General features: G+C 39.6%; 1 protein-coding gene across 1 annotated transcript in view; it reads right to left on the bottom strand.

The window, feature by feature from the left end:
• tbkbp1 (TBK1 binding protein 1) overlaps positions 1-13621 on the bottom strand; it is a 56383-nt gene extending 42762 nt beyond the window's left edge. Inside the window, exon 1 of the mRNA XM_035658155.1 lies at positions 13302-13621. The gene's annotated coding sequence lies outside the window, so the exon portion shown is untranslated. The remainder of the gene's footprint in view (positions 1-13301) is intronic.
• Positions 13622-16491: the final 2870 nt, after the last annotated feature.

A 16491-nucleotide genomic window follows, 5' to 3' on the forward strand; every position in this document is an offset into this window, starting at 1 on the left:
TCACAATGCTGAAAACAGGACCGTTTTTCTGAGCTCCTGAAAACTTTTTTGAGGTCTGTGGTTCTCAGAGAACAGCCACACTACAAAAACATGATGATTTTACAGAATATTATGCATTGCTGTAGATTTAAATACTCAAAAGTATACAAAGTAGCTCAAATGAGCTCAACCTTAAACATCTACAGCAGTAAAATGCAAAATATACATTAATAGGGACCATTTTACTGCACTATGAGTACTTTTACTTTTGGTTCTTTCAGTAGTAATTTTGAATGCTTGAAAGCTTGAAGCTCTAACGTGTAAAAATGATGTCTGCAATCAACTGCACAGGAGCTTCAGATAAATAAAATAGTCTAAAGTAAATTTTTTGATCAAAGAACAAGTAAGCACGATATGATTCTTATGACTTCAGGCTTCACTTGACAAAATTATGAAACATTTAAACTCAGCTTTGACTTTGACATGAGATAAATTTAAAGTGCATTAAATTGCAGTGCAGACCAAGAGACAGACAACAGATGACAGCAATAAAAGAAAACAAAGAAAAACGTGTAAAACATCTGGCTGAAAAACTGACTGACTGAGAGAAATATCTTCACACCTTAAAATCCTTTCAATACTTGTCTAAATTTACCTTTACATTGTAAAGTTTTGCTGTTTAAAAATATCAAATAATGACACACACATTACGACTTGGACTTTACTTCACAGCCAAGACTTGTGACTTACAAAACAATGACTATGTCTCTCCTCTGCATTATGGCGGTCAAAAATTTAATTTCACTCCATCCGTATGTTTGTTTTTAGCTTCTCAATAATACGGAAACACACCAGAGGTTGAGTGACTCTATCTTTGACCCACACAGTATGCTGACAGAACAGATGGGAATGAAAAAAAAGACAATTACTTTCAGCCTTGTGATCGTTAGAGACGTTTTAGCTTTCCTGCAAGTCGGTGTCCTTCCCATCCCTGCATAAATCTAACCTAGATGAATGAAACCATTTCATGGGGCCTCTCTCACTCACTCACTTACACACACACACACACACACACACACATGCCTACACACAGTAGTTTATGGAGGAGGTACGCATGCAGCAGCAGCCACCACACACTACAGTCATATGCAGCTGCCAGCAGAGTGAGAAAATGAGAAGAATGACAGAAGACAGAGAAACACTTTTACTGTAACCAGGGGGGGTTGGGGACATGCAATGCTTGTGGAGGATAAAGCAAACAAGTAGATTACAGCACAGCAGGCTGGCCTGTGCTTTCTGTTCAGAGGAACAGGTAGAAAGGCTGCATTCGACAGCCAATTATTAGGCACATACACAGGCACGACAACAGACTTGTTAGGGCATTGAACCCATATGTTCCACTTCACGTGTCTGTGCACACTTTACACATATAGACCTGCACAGGAGAGCATGCTCATCATTAACCAAACCACACAAAGAGAAAAAGGCTTCAGGCTTGTTCTTTGTCCGTATCTAGTAGGCTCCTGCAAATATGTAACACCTCTCTAACTTTCATCGTCTGGCGTGAAATAAAAGAGGCACAGGGAGGTGTTGAAAAAAGGTCTTTGACTGTAACATCAACCACACAATAAAAGAAGGTGATATTGTTATCACTGTTGTAAAAAACAGTTTTTTACATGGTGCTATGTATGTACTATTCTTTCTCTTCAGCTCACATTTGCTTATTTTAGCCTACAATATCTTATAGTATCTACAACAGCGATAGCAGTACAAATTGAGGATGTGAGATCTGGAAAATATGAAAAACATTGTTTTACATCAGAATTCTTGTTCCACTGGACGAGTGTGGGAAAACGACAGGCAGAGTATGAAGATATAGTCGATATCATCGTATTGATTTGCACGTGGAACCTTGAATTAATTGTCTCTGTCCTCTGTGGACGGTTCATCTGGTTATTGGCTTTCAGTACCATGGACAGCAGCCCACGCAAGCAACAACACTATCAAGGCTTTCCTACAGGAAACACAATGTGCTTGTACACATTCTTGGACCCTGAATAGATGTGGTACTGTTTCAATGAGACAGAAAAAAATCTATTAGTCTGATCTCGTCGACTGTTCCAAACCAAGGTTTTCAGGCCTAAATTTGCTTTAATTTTTTGGATCATTAGAAGGATGTTTCAATTAAAGTATTGTATAGTATCCAATAATGCAAGGGTCATTAGAAATATTCAAATACACTAGGAAAAAAATAACACATTTCCTGGCCATTTTCATTCAGATATCTTGAGGTCAGAGGTCAAGGGATCCTGTGGAAAATGATCAGTTTTTCCATCGCCAACATTTTGGAGCATTATTTTATTTCCAACATGCTAGCATGACATGGTTGGTACCAGAGAATGCATCTGGTCATCTAATTTCATACAATATCTTCACTCTAGCCACTACAGCCTCTGAAAGTCAGTGCGAGTAGAAGAGGTAAGGATAATGGGTTAATTATGGTCAGGGCCCCCCTCTGGACACGCCCCTGCAAACACTGCAGCTTGGTCAGTGGTTTCAAAGTAAGACACTGTAGGCATCAATCTAGTATTGTGCGACTGAATGAGCATACAGTATTAGAACTATCATTTGGCAAGTATTAAAGGCCAAAACAAATATTGAATGCTTTTTCAGGTATATACAGCAATGGCAGAAAATATCAATATTATATTGTCAGCTACAGTATGTACAGTACAAGCAGGTTACATAAGCAGTAAACACACCAGTAACTCCATTTCTATCTGTTATTTTCCTCCAGTATATCCCCTTTTTCCTCTCATCTCTGTACCTTTATGAAGCAGAATCATAAAGTTCCAGGAGAGGTTGAAACATTTTCAACTTCACCTCCCCAGGCAAATTTACATCTATTTACACCCACTCTAATCATTCCTTTGACTTCATATATCCTGTCTAAAATTCCCCTCACACTCTGTCTGAACAACCCTGCAGGGGTTTTGCTGCCAGTCGGGTCAGCTTTTTACTTTTCAAGTTACCCATGCTGCTGGTTAAGTTAAAGGTACCCTGTGAAGTTCTGTTTACATTCAGTCTCAACAAAACCCATCATGGGTAATGTTCCCTTTCGTCAAAACACAAAACTAATTGTTGAATATTTTAAAGCCTACAAGTTTACACCCATGTTTACATCAGCATCTTCATCCTCCCTGCCTTTTGCCAGCATAGTGCAACATTTCTTGGTGTTATCAGCACCTGCTGTCAATCAGTGGAATAGCATGAAACTGGGGGATTTGCATAGCTTGTGTGCACTACATATCTGCATTACTGCCCTCACGTCACCCACATGTTCATGCACAAACCGTGTCCTCGTGTGTGCTAATAGAGCACGAGATACAAACTAAACAAGGACCTGCTTATCAAAATATTGCTCTGTAGCACCACTAGTGGTCAAACATTCCACAAGATGCCTTTAAACATTGCAAGAACAAGATGAACAACATATTTACCTGCACTGGCAAGCTAATAAGCCGTTTTCTAGCTGCCTGTCTGCTAGCAACAAACAAGTCTTCTGTGGTTTGCCCACAAAAATACACCGTCAAAGACGACGAGGTTGTAAATACTTCAGTCACTGAAGTAAGGACCTACATGAATCCACCTCACCTCTTCCCTGCAAAACAAAATGATGCAGCACACAAAACACAAACAGATACTCTGTGCTTCCTCTCAGTCTTGCTCAGTCGTCTACTTGTCACTCTCCGTGATGCGAGCTGTATTTCAGCTACATACTTATTGGAAATCTATGCGCTGTGCCCAGGCTCGCTGCAAACAACAAAGATTATCTCACAGATGAAATTATTCTTTGTATCCTCTGAGTCAATTTGATGAGAGTTTGTTTGTTAGGTCTGATTCCAGAAAGGAGCAGGCTTCTTTGTTCTGAGAGATGTGACAGTGTCGACAGCACACATGACTCCGCTCGTTTCGTGGGTGTATTTCATTTAATAAAAGCAGGGGAATAATGTCACGGCAGCAGCAGAATTAAAATAGCAAACATTTTCAGGATCGTCAACAACAGAGAAATATTCTTACAAAACACTGGTGGGGCATTCTCACAGTGTGAGTAGATATTTTTAGGTGCACCAGAGGGAGTTAAAGCAGTCCAGTAACGAGTGACAAGCAAGTGGGTAACCTGGTTTTTCCGAGACACAAAAAGAATCATGTGAATCCCCAGTGAGCATAAAGACTCCAGGCCCAAAACGGACTTTCTACCTCTTTCTGGAACCAGGATATCTCAAGTGTCACACTCACACGAGGGCCTTTATAGTGTCAGTTTTCCTGTATTTTACTATAACTCTCTGTTAGTACTTTAGACCTCCTCTGTCACACGGATACATTTAGCTGCTCTTGTCAAACACACACACACACACACACACACACAGACGTACTGTGCATATTACTCTACATTATGCCTCCACGGTCGGCACAGTGCCTTGAGTGGGCAGAGAGAGTGAGTGGTCACATTACACTGCAGTTACATCACATTCCTTCAGTCTCCTAAGCAACCAGGTGTCCTCTAACAACAAAAGCAACGCAACAACAACGCTGTTATGTCACCCTCCACTTGTCACACAATGTTCAAGGTTTCATATCAAAGACAAAACCTAATTTTCCGTCATCGCATGCCTGCTGTACTGCTGTGAGAAGACTTGGTGCAGTCAGTGGGGTTGCTCTTGAACAATGCAAACAGCCGGGACAGGGCAGTGGGAGGTGTGAGTGTGTTGTTTCTGAGAGCAGCAAAGCAGAGTTTGGAAAGAGGTGAGGCTTTCTTCCCTGAAAGAATATGGCAAAGTGACTCATCTGAAGCCAGAACTCTGATAGAAAGGAGAGCCTTGATGCAGGTGGGCCGCCCATGGCTTTTTCAGAAGCAAGAGAAAAGAGAAAACCAGCGGTCACTGCCTTGGCCCACAGATATTACACCACAGTTATGTAAAAAAAAAATATTATGTAGAGAAAAGAAGGTAGAGAGAGAAGAGGAACCAAGTGATGCTCCTCAACATGATGCAACTTTAGAGGTGACATGATTGCATACAAAGTCAATGGAAAGACATGATTTGAGGCGAAGACTTCATAATATATATATATTTATATATATATATATATAAAATAAAGTATCTTGCCCAGGGTGAAACCAACATTTAAATCCAGTATTTCCACAGCACAAAGCTCCTGCATTGATGACGCTGTGTCTGCTGTTGCTGCAAAGCTGGGAACAGTCTGTAGAAATGCTGGATTTAGACTCTGGTTTCACCCCACGCCGAGGTCAAAAATGGGGCTAGAGAGACTTCAGTCAGAGGCGGACGTGAACTCCAAAACACACAGACACACAATCAGTGTTAGCTATCTTACAGCTAAAGCCTCTACAGTTGGAACATTGGCTGTTTGGGGTGAGTGCACAAGCGGTCCAGTGGTCAAACTTGCACAAATGTTGCAAGGCAAAAATGTACTGTGCTATATGTCTGAACACACCTTTGAGCAATAGTGCTTTCTCTATAATTACTTCCCACAAATATATAATTTTTTATCAGGTTTCCCTGAGTGTGAGCACATTAAAATGTCATAAATAATCCCCCATTGTACAGGAAATCTGCACACAGTTGGACAATAACTTCACCGCTCCCCTCTTAAGTTTGGTTTACCCATGTTTGTTAAAATCTGATTATCTGACTGTGTGTGGGTTTTTTTTATTGGTGTCACTGTGTTCCCTGATCTCAGCAGTTATTACTTTGTGAGGACTATGTTATTGCTGATAGAGATTATGACCACAACTATAAAAATAAGACACTAATAAAGACATAATTTTACAAAATCTTGTTAACTCAAGCTACACACACTGAACGTCAGGAGGACACAATAAAAGCAAAAAATAGACGGACGGTAAGGAGAGGTGTGTTTGTGTATGTGTGTGTACGTGAATGAGCTCCCGCCACCTCCAGGATTTTGGACCTTGTTATCTGCTGAAGGTAATGGAGGAGGATCCCTCAGAGGTGTTCTTTGCTGAAATTATAAAAGCTTTGGCACAGAAACACCAACCAGGTGTAACCGGTCATTTGGCATTGTGCACTGTGCCATAAACTTGATTAGTGAAATCTAGCTCATGCTGGATGGACATTACCTCCATGCACCAGGGAGATTCCTGTCTGTCTGTCACTGGCTGGACACTGGCTGCTCTTTGCTTTTTTGTTGATTAAAAATTAAAGATTGACTGCGCTCTGGAACCAAACATTTTTTAACAACCATACTTCTAAAAGAGCCCCTCCTCTCTGTTTTTATGCCGCTAAGCCTGAGGACATATTTTGGTTAATTGGATTTCGGTACGTGCTGTATTGAAAATGATTAACACTTAGTCACCAGTCGTGACTGGTTAGCATCTTGTGGAAATGGCCATTATCTCCTGTCTTCATCCAGAATGCTGGTTGTTTGCAAAATTCTAATTTCACAAATGTCAAGCACAAAAACGTGCCGCATTGACTTCGGAAACCAAACGTCTGACACAGCCTTGTATTTCAATTTTTTGCCTTATTCAAGAGCCAGGCCTAAATGGAAAAAAAAATGATATACAATAAAGACAGGAGCACAGCAGTGCATCATTCCCTCTTTGTTCTCTCCATCTACCCTCTTCCTTTACCCCTTGTGACCCTTAAAAGCTGTCTATGAATATTCCATCAGGCAGCAGGGCCTCTGCTCTTCATTTAGTGATTCAGTCTGTAAGTAGCTTACATAAACCTCTGTATTTATGTGTATGAACATAATCATATATAAGTGTGTATATTCACAGAGAGAGCAGACCCAGGGGCAGGAAACATTGGAAACGAGTATGAAAAAGTGGCAAAGACATGGGAGGAAAATGGAATAGGTTTTGCATAAATTAGCTCTCTGTGAATTATGTCAGCACTGTTTCTAGGCAGGACACTTCTTCAGCGTGTGTGTGTATGTGTATTTGGTCTAATATGGGCTGCCCACCAGTGATGATACTTCAGAGTGAGATAAATGACCTCATATTCTCATGTCTGAGCGTGGCTCTCAGGTGCTCAGTGGAAACTACAGCATCATCAAGCTGTAGAGTTAACGGAGCGGGTCATTAATGCAACCTCAGAGTGCAATATTTACTGTAAAAATCTACTGTAAATTGTGTTACCATTGCTGTGATGCTATAGTCCACCTTTCAAGGTGGAAATGAACTTGTGTTACTGGAAAATATACTGACTTTAACCAGGAAACAAGCTTAACATGCAGCTTGCCACTGGGCTAGCCATTAACAACTCATGCTGTGCATCCAAATATTATAAATAAATTCTAGTGGTGATACCAGATACCAAATCTGACAATGTGTAAACAAGACTAAGGGTAGACTGACAGCTCTATGAGGTTAAAGGGTAACTTTGGTATTTTTTTTAACTTGGATTCTATTTCGCCATGCTTTTGTCACTAATGGGGACAACAATTTTTAAAATTGGTTCAGTATTGACCGAGAGGGCTGTAGGCGGCAGCCACAAAACTGGCTGCAATGTAATCATCTGGGGCAATTGCGCACCGACAATTTCTGTCCACTAAAAGTGCTTGTTTTTGCCACTGACAGGCTCAGATTGTTATTATAAGTGTCTGACAACATTATGGAAAGGATTCACACAGTAGATAGTGATATTCTGTTTAACCAGAATCAGCTCTTATATCACTCTTCTCAAAGCCAGCACACATTAGTAATAATCCTGAGGGGAACATCCACATTTTATAGCAATATATCTAATAGTTGTTGTAATACCAACCTCATGGTGGCGCTAGAGGAAAAGCCAGGGGATTGTCAAAGTCAGTAGGATTCATTGTGTGTGGACCATGAATGTGTGCACCAAATTTCTTAGCAATATATCTGAGATAAATGTTGAGATATTTAATTATGAATCAAAGTGGTGGACCGACCAACAGACCAACACTAGTGAGAAATGATGCAAAGACTAGAATCTAGAATATTTTATGTGTTTGGGTTTAAACATTTCACTCAGTTTAAGTGTCATATAGCAGATTAAAAAAAAAGAATAAAGAGAAAAAGAATAAAAGAATAAAAAAGGAAGGCCCAGATTTCTCTCTTTAAAGGTTTGGTTGGATCGTAAACATTGTTTTTATTCTCTCACCAACAGACCTTTGGACTCCGGCATAACCCCTGTTTAAAATAAATTTTTACACAATTATTTCAAGTTAACATTTAATTCAATAATGATTCATCAGAAGTTTATTAATTTATGTTAAACTTGTACCCCTGTGACACTGGAGAGAACAATCATTAACACCATCGATGTGGCTGTCAGAACATCTGATCCAGACTGCACAGCCATCCTGATAAAGGAAACAGACAACCTACAGTACTCACTGTTTGTACTTTCCTGATGGGAATGATGTACAGTAAACTGTGAGCTGTGAAAAGAAATAAAGCACATGGTATTTGTGTCTTTTCAAATCCAATTCTGCTTTGAAGGTCAGTCTGAAAAACACAACCCTTAACACAAGCAACTCATAGAGCTAAAAAACTAGTGATTAGACATTAGAAAAATCCTGCATATTTGCTTTAACAGAATCCTTTTCACCTTTGTAAAAGAAAGTGACAAATCTGATAGATTGGTATTCTGTATATCCTTTGTTTGGTTGACTGACTTCCTTTCTAAGTTTTCTTTTTAAATGTTTCAGTGTATTATTATGGCAGAACTGCCTCCAAATAAACCTTGCTAACTAAAGAAGATGAAGACAGTGATGTGTTTTATGAAGAAAACAGCGTTACTCTCAACATGTTGACAGCTCTAATTCTCAGATCCTGTCAGTGAAGGACAGTTAGGTTGAGGGAAGGAAACAACACAGAGTGCATATTGGGCCCATGAAGAACTTTATTCTGACTCACTAGACTGTAGCTCACAAGACAAATGGCAATATTATTGGTTTGTTAAAATGCCCAAAATAACATTTGATTGTATTTAATGACGAGGACCTCTCGTGTGAAGGAGCTACGGCTGAAGTAGCGTGACGTTATTGTAACACCAAACAATAGACCTCATAGAGCAATGAATTAACAAAGCTTGTGACGAAAGACCACTGTTAGTTATATGGGTTTCTTTTAACCATTTATACGACCTTAAAGGGAAACTCTATTTTTCAGATTCAGATTACTTTATTGACCATTTAATCTGCATAAAATGGAAATTTATCTTCAGCACTGGCATATATCAACACACTCTATACACAACAATACATAACATAACAAATATAAAACAAAATAAAATATAAAACATAACACAAAAATAAAACGTAAATCTAAAAATATTAAAAGAATCTAAAAACCATTGAACCCTGAGTCAAATAAAAAGCATTTTCAAACTGTGTTTACTCTGTTTTACACATTAAAGTCAGTTTGATGTGAAAAAAGTGGTATAAATCCCTTTTGTGGTTAAAGGAAGGAGCTGTGTGATGTCACGTGAGTCAGCGTCGGTTTTCTTTGAAGACAACAAGTTTGAAAATAGGGATGTGGAATTGTGTGGAGCTTACCTTTATTGTTCTGCTGGGTTCATTGTGATCTACTGTAGGTCTGACAAGGTTATAGGAATGCAATGCTAAATAGGTACTGTTTTAACCATGTCATTTTTCTGCCTAAACCTCATCAAACCTTATAAATGTATAAATATAAAATCATTTGTAATGGCTTTGGCAATGACAGATGACATCATTTATCTCTTAATTTAATTTAGACTTATTGGACTCACAGCTGCAGTGACTGAGATGACGAGTTGGACCCCTCTTTGTGTGGCTTTTAAGGCTGTACACTACAGGTACATTTATATAATGCAACATTTATATATAGAAAAGTCAGATCAGATCAAGTCCAATGAATGCTGCCTTGATTTATTTATTTATTTCTGAGATGGAGATAAGGACTTGTGCCATATGTAAATGTAATGAATGTCTTTCGGAGAAGAATCCTGCTAACGATAATAACTGAAAAACAGATTATATTTACATGCTTGTCAGAATTTAATGTGCAATTTGCCGAAATCGGCAGAAATCTGCAAATTGCCCAAGGGATTCAAAATGTGCCACTAAAAAAAGGCTTAAATAAACTTCATAATCTGCTGCTTTTCTTGACTTTGCAATACTGAGGCAACAGTTTGCAAATGCTTTCTATTTGAATCAGGGTTCATTTTGTTTCGAATGAAGCCTTAAAAATATGTTACTTTGAGTGTTCTTTAAAAAAAAAAGATCTATATGATTTCATGTAAGAATATGATTTTTCATCTTCAGTGGCATCATCCAGAACACTGAACAGACACTGGTTCAACTGTAATTCCTATTTGCTTCTGCAAGTTAATTCATTCAACGGAGAAAAACACTTTCTCTGTTCAATCGAAGGTGCCAATGTTCTCAGGCTGATTGCGTCAGTAACCCCCCTTCCCACCACAAACACACACACACACAAATGCACTCTTGTTTGACACATTGCAGGAGTTACTCCAGAACAACCCTCCCCAAGGTCAGCTGGCACAAAGCAGCTTCCAAAAAACACTAATTAACTTCACAAATGCAACAAACAGAAACGGGTGTGTCACGGATGAGGAATCATCCGTGACGACAGAGCCAGACCCAACCTGTTGGTGAGTTCTCCTCAAGTGTCCTGATGCCAATCAAGCTAAATAAAACAAAAATATATATATATGGTATATTAGGTATATTATATTGTATTTAGTGCCCCTGGTATAAATCTAATAAAACAAATCAGACTGAGAGGCCATTTCCTCATGAGAATGAAATCATAGGCATAACCTCCCTTCACAGCGCATCATGTTTCAGAAAAACAGCATCAACAGCACTCATCAGCACATAACAAAGTACATTATACAACAGCTTCAAGCATGGAGGAGCTCGCTGCGATCCAATTTAAAAGTGTGGAAAAAAAAAACATGATTAACGAGGGCAGAAATACAGAAAAACAAGCCCAGACCTGTGAGAGACTGTACAGCAGGACGGTGGCTATGTGATTGGTGATTAGCAGGAAAGCTTAAGCCATGATTCATTTCCTTAAATTACCTCCCTTGGACGGGACCCCCTGGGAACCGACAAGAAGGGTGGGTTGAATACTTCAAATGAAGTGGTGGTAATCAACTGAAGTCTGAAGATCGGGCTCAGTAGATGAATGGGAAGCGAGAAATAAGGAGTTCTTAATGTAACCTACTGACCCCTCTTAAAGGCCACTGCAGAGACAGTGACTGACAGACTTTGGCATGGAGCTAATTATCAGGCCTGTCTGAGCATGTGAAATAATGACTTGAATCAGGGATCTGAATGCTAATAGAGGGAGTCAGGTTCTTTTCGGCGTAGCTCCTCTTTCACCATTAGGAGTTATCAGCCCACCACATTTCTCTTATCCGTGAGAGGAACAGTGAGGATAAACCCGGCTGCATTTCAGCACCACGCCGCTGTCCACTCTTAATCCACTGCTGGGTTTCTGAGGAACAACGGGCCCCCCATTAAAGCCCCAGTTCATACAAAAGCCCTGTGTGTTTGTTATCAAGGCAGGGTTTGCTACTTAATCTGAAACATCTTTATCATCATATATTCAATACAGCTACACTCACGTGCAAGCTCCTCCAATAAAAGGAGAGCGATTTTGGTTTTCCATTTTGGTCTCATCTTGTATTTGTCTATCCTTCACCAATGTTTGAATTTCCAAGCCAGAAATATTCCTCAAAACCTTCTAACGGCCCTATTAGCACCTTCCCTTAGACTGTTTATATGTCTAGCCATGCTAGTGGCATGGCTGTAGGGCAGGCAGTGTCAGCTGGCTGGTCCACGACCTTGCTCCAGACTAAAATAACTTGACAAATATTGGATGGATTTCCATGCAATGCCACATATATCCATGGTTCCCAGTGGATAAATGGATAAATACTAATGACTTCATGATCCCCTGATCTGATCTAGCACCACCAGCAGGTCAGCGTCTTCACACGTCAAGTAAAATATCTCCACATCTGCTTCATGGATTGGCATAAACGTATGTACAGACTCTCACGGTTCCCAGATGAAGCATCTTAATGACTCAACAAATGTTAGTAGTGTAGTGAAATGGTACATTAATGGTCCCCACAGGATGCATCACAATAACTTTGGTGACATTTCATTCACCGCCGACAAAATTTCCATTTGTCCAATATTTTGCTTTATGACCAAATTAATGCAAAACTAATGACATTCCCTTCAGCTTCAGCTGTACTTTGTGTTTATTGCTAATTAGCAAATGTTAGCATGTTAACATGCTATGGTGAACATGAACATGATATCTGCTAAACATCAGATTGTTAGCATTTTTACTGTGAGCATGCGCCTCACAGAGCTGCTAACATGGCTGAAGACTTTTATTCTTGTTACAACAGAATATATAGTGAGTCCAGTGAGCGTTGTTATAAAATAAATAATGTCAATTTTCCAGATTAAAACATCTACTGGGCAAAAATTTCTAAACATTCTTAGAGGGACGTTAAGGGGTTGATAGGAGGCTATGCTGAAATATTTATAAGAGGTGGGTCTTTTACTTTTAACATTTTCAGTCATCTGAAACGTTGCCATCCAGATAACTCCAACTTTAGTTTTTTTGTTTGTTTTGCGTGGACACATTTTCAGATATAAATAACAGGGTCTCAAAGGCAGTTGTATTTGATGTTCTGGAAAGTGCGTTTATATCATCAGTCCATCAGGCCTACAATTAAAATTCAAATGATATTCCAAGTGGATACTATACAGCGCAAGTGCAGCTGCTGTGTCTTTACTGAAGGCTCTGCTGATGTTTAATAAAAGATTATTAATTATCATTTCTTATAACTCACTTGGATACTAACACACAGTGATAAAAGCCTGCTAGAGAACAACGACCCGACAGATGTAGACTACTTTTGCTGACCGCTCTCCATCCTCACTGAGCTGAAGTTGAAGGCTGCCTGCGGCCAGGGCATTGCTCTGTGTGCTGCTGATGCTGCCAAAGCGTCTCCTTTAAGCAGAGATGTATGCATCAGCTGTGGCCACTGCAAATAAATTGCGCGTACAATAAATAAACAGAGCAGATGAGGATTTTTTCAGCTTACAACCCCCGTTGTTTGGCCCTTTTCGAGACGAGGCTGTTGGTGCGATGTCTAAAACATGGCTGTGGTGCACTGTTAGACATCCAGTCTGCTCTGTATCTTCAGCACACACCGTATCCGTCACATGAAAGACATTGCACGGGTTGTATAAAGAGGGTAACTCACGCGCTCCCGTGGATCGATCCGTGGATGCCATCGCTCGGGAGAGTGAGAGGCTGGGGCAGAACACCCCCCCAAAAAAGCGCTCTCTTTCACGGAGTGTCAAGTGCCAGGTAAAAAAAGCCTGCTGGCCTCTGCTGGTCCTCCTCCTGGGCTCCTGTGGCAGGGGACAAGCACGCCTCCTGGAGCTGCTACTGTGCAGGACTGAGCATCACAACGCGCACCGTGGAGCTCCACTAGTGTAGGATGATGATGTCGCGGGAATAGGAGCGTCAGTCTCTCCTTTTAACGAGAACATCTATGTCTACTGCTTGAGTCACCCTGCATTTTAGAGAGAGAGAGAGAGAGAAAGAGAGAGAGAGAGCAGCCAATCTCTCAGCAACAAAAAGATTCATGTATCTAATATTCTTTTTTAGATATGCATCCCCTAAAGAATTCAGATTACAGCCGACCCCGGACACAGTGCAGCAGCTGAGAGGGAATAAGATAAAAGCAGTTGATAATAAGCACGCTGGAGTGTATTTATAGCACGAGCTGAATGCAAACAATTCAACAGCTTACATTTAAAGCCACATGTCTCCACCAATGCTGCGTCCTCCATACATGAAAGCTCCTCACACCTTCTGTTTTCCAGGCTGTGGAGGAAGAAGTGTCTGTGGCCGTGGAAGTGGCAACTGTTCATAAAGTGTCAGGGACTGGGAACACAATTTAAAATGGTCCTCATTCTTTCATGGCCTCGACCCTAATTTGGGGCAATGCCCCACTTTTGGTGCACATGATCTGTGCCAAGGAGAAACTGTTGTTGTCAATACGCCTTTGGTGAGTTTTAAAACCTAATTTGAGATGAATTCTCTTAGGAATTTGATTTTGATGTTCACAAATCATTGTTTGCTTCTGTTTTTGAATATTCTGCTTCAAATGATACATACATACAATATATAATTTTAACTTTGGGGACCTCAAATCCTTAACAGCCATATTTCTTGCATCTACATTTACCTATATTTAAATGAATAATTGAATTTTAGTCTTAACCATAGATGCAATACATGGCCAAAAGTATGTGGACACCCAAATGCGATTGTTCATATTCTCACTTCAAAACCACAGGCATTAATCTGCTGCTATAACGGCTTCAGCTCTTCTGGTTTCAGGCTTTCCACAACATTTTGGGAATGCTGGGAATGTTTGGGAATTGCTCCCATGAGAGCATCAGGGTGATCCAGCACTGATGCTCTCATCACTCATAAGGTCTGGCTCACACCAAACTGGGAAAACCATTTTTTTTATAGCCAAACTGTTGCAACAAAGCTGGAAGATAAATTGTGAATATGTGGGCATCTACATACTTTTGGCAATAAAATGTAAATAATCTGAAAGATACTGTTGCATGTTGCACATCACTTAATACATAATATGTTGAGAAAAGGATCCTGTTAACTTTTTGTCCCCCAAACAGCAATTAAACTGAATGAATACTCACAGCAAACAAGTGCACTTACTCCACTGAAGTCAGGACATTCACTCCTTTAGAAAGCTTGATTGATGTAAGAACAAAAGAAGAGAAAAGTTTCAAATATGGACTATACCAGAGTGTGATGGAAGAGTATGAACATAGTCAGAGACACTTTTAATTGCATGTCGTAAAAAAAGCTAACTCATGCAAGGTGTTGCCGAGCTCTATAATCTCCCAAACTGTCTGCCCAAAGGTGTTTCGCTGCACATTTAAGTCACCATTGGCAACTGAAATACTGAATCTTATGATACTTTCCAGGACTGCGCTGCTCCATAAACCCTGCCTGTGTAAGAAATGCAGTCTTTACTGAAATCAGGAGCACAATCTCTCAATATGATCCTCCCAGGTTGATGTGCTGTCAGTGTAAACTACAAGTTTCCTGCAGGAACTGATGTGAGTGATGGATTCGTGATGGATAACCACAGGCTTTTACCTCTGGGATCAAAAACTGTCTCCTCCATCTTTTTTACATTCAGTGTGAGATGGCTCTAATCACACCATTTCACAACTCTCCCCTTATACTGATGGGGAGCTATTCTTGTGCATTAAACCCAAGATAGCTGCGTCATCTGAGAATTTGATGACACAATTATCAGGGTTCGTGCTCCTGAAGTCGTGTACGTAACTCGAGCAGGAGAGCAAACATTAAAAACTATTCTAGATTGCAAGAAAGTGGGTTTATTTTAAAAGAGAAGATCGTCTTTAGGGATTCACCGAAACAGAGACTGTAAGTAATATAATCTATAACACTAATATATTGCATTATATTACTTATCTCACTGTATAACAGTATTACATTACTGGTATATTGTTACTATTTATCTTATTATATGCTACATCATAATATTCTCTTCCATATTCTATATATTTCAGTCCCTCCAGGAAGTTGTGATGTTGCGATCGCAATAGTTAACGCAAACTCTAATCCCCAGGAATTCTGTTCGACCTTGCAATTCAGCGCAACTTTTCCACAAATTCCATTACTGTTGTTCGTCTTGATTTCAACCTACAAGAGCTGCCACAATGGCTTCCAGTCAAGTAAACAAACCAACGTAAAGTGTAATTTACCGTTAGCCTATTTAAAAAATTTACGTTATAGCTTACAAGCTACAGCCAGGCTGGCTACGGGAAGCCGCTTCGTGGCCAGCTCTTGTGTACCAAAGTTTGTTTTCTCGGAGATAAACAAATTAATTATTTCGTTTATTTCTCAACATAACAAATTGTTATCTTGTTTAATAATGTGTTCGTCTTGATTTTAAACTAATGCGATAATGTCCGTAGCCACTGGCTGAGGCTGTAGCCGACCGGTAAGTGACGGAAGCCGTTGTGGCAGCGCATTAGTTTGAAGTAAAGAATAATTAATTCATTATCACGAGATAACGATCTTTGTTTTCTCGAGATAACGAAATAATTATTCGTTATCACGGAGTAACAGTGCATAAAAAAAAAAATCCATGGCCGTTCTCCGGCTTCCGTACTTTTTTGTATATTTCGCTCATTATTATATTTTATTCATTTGACTTAACTATATATACGCTATATATACTAATATATATTCGGTATTCATTTGATATACTTTTTACTCCATAATTATTTCTATACTTTTACTCATGGCTGTATATATGAATATTGATATTATTTGTAATTTTACTCATTGACTGTATATATAATATATTGATA

This window comes from Morone saxatilis, unplaced genomic scaffold (assembly GCF_004916995.1).
Source record: "Morone saxatilis isolate NCDOM2014 unplaced genomic scaffold, NCSU_SB_2.0 Contig1, whole genome shotgun sequence".
In the NCBI taxonomy this organism is placed as follows: Eukaryota; Metazoa; Chordata; class Actinopteri; family Moronidae; genus Morone; species Morone saxatilis.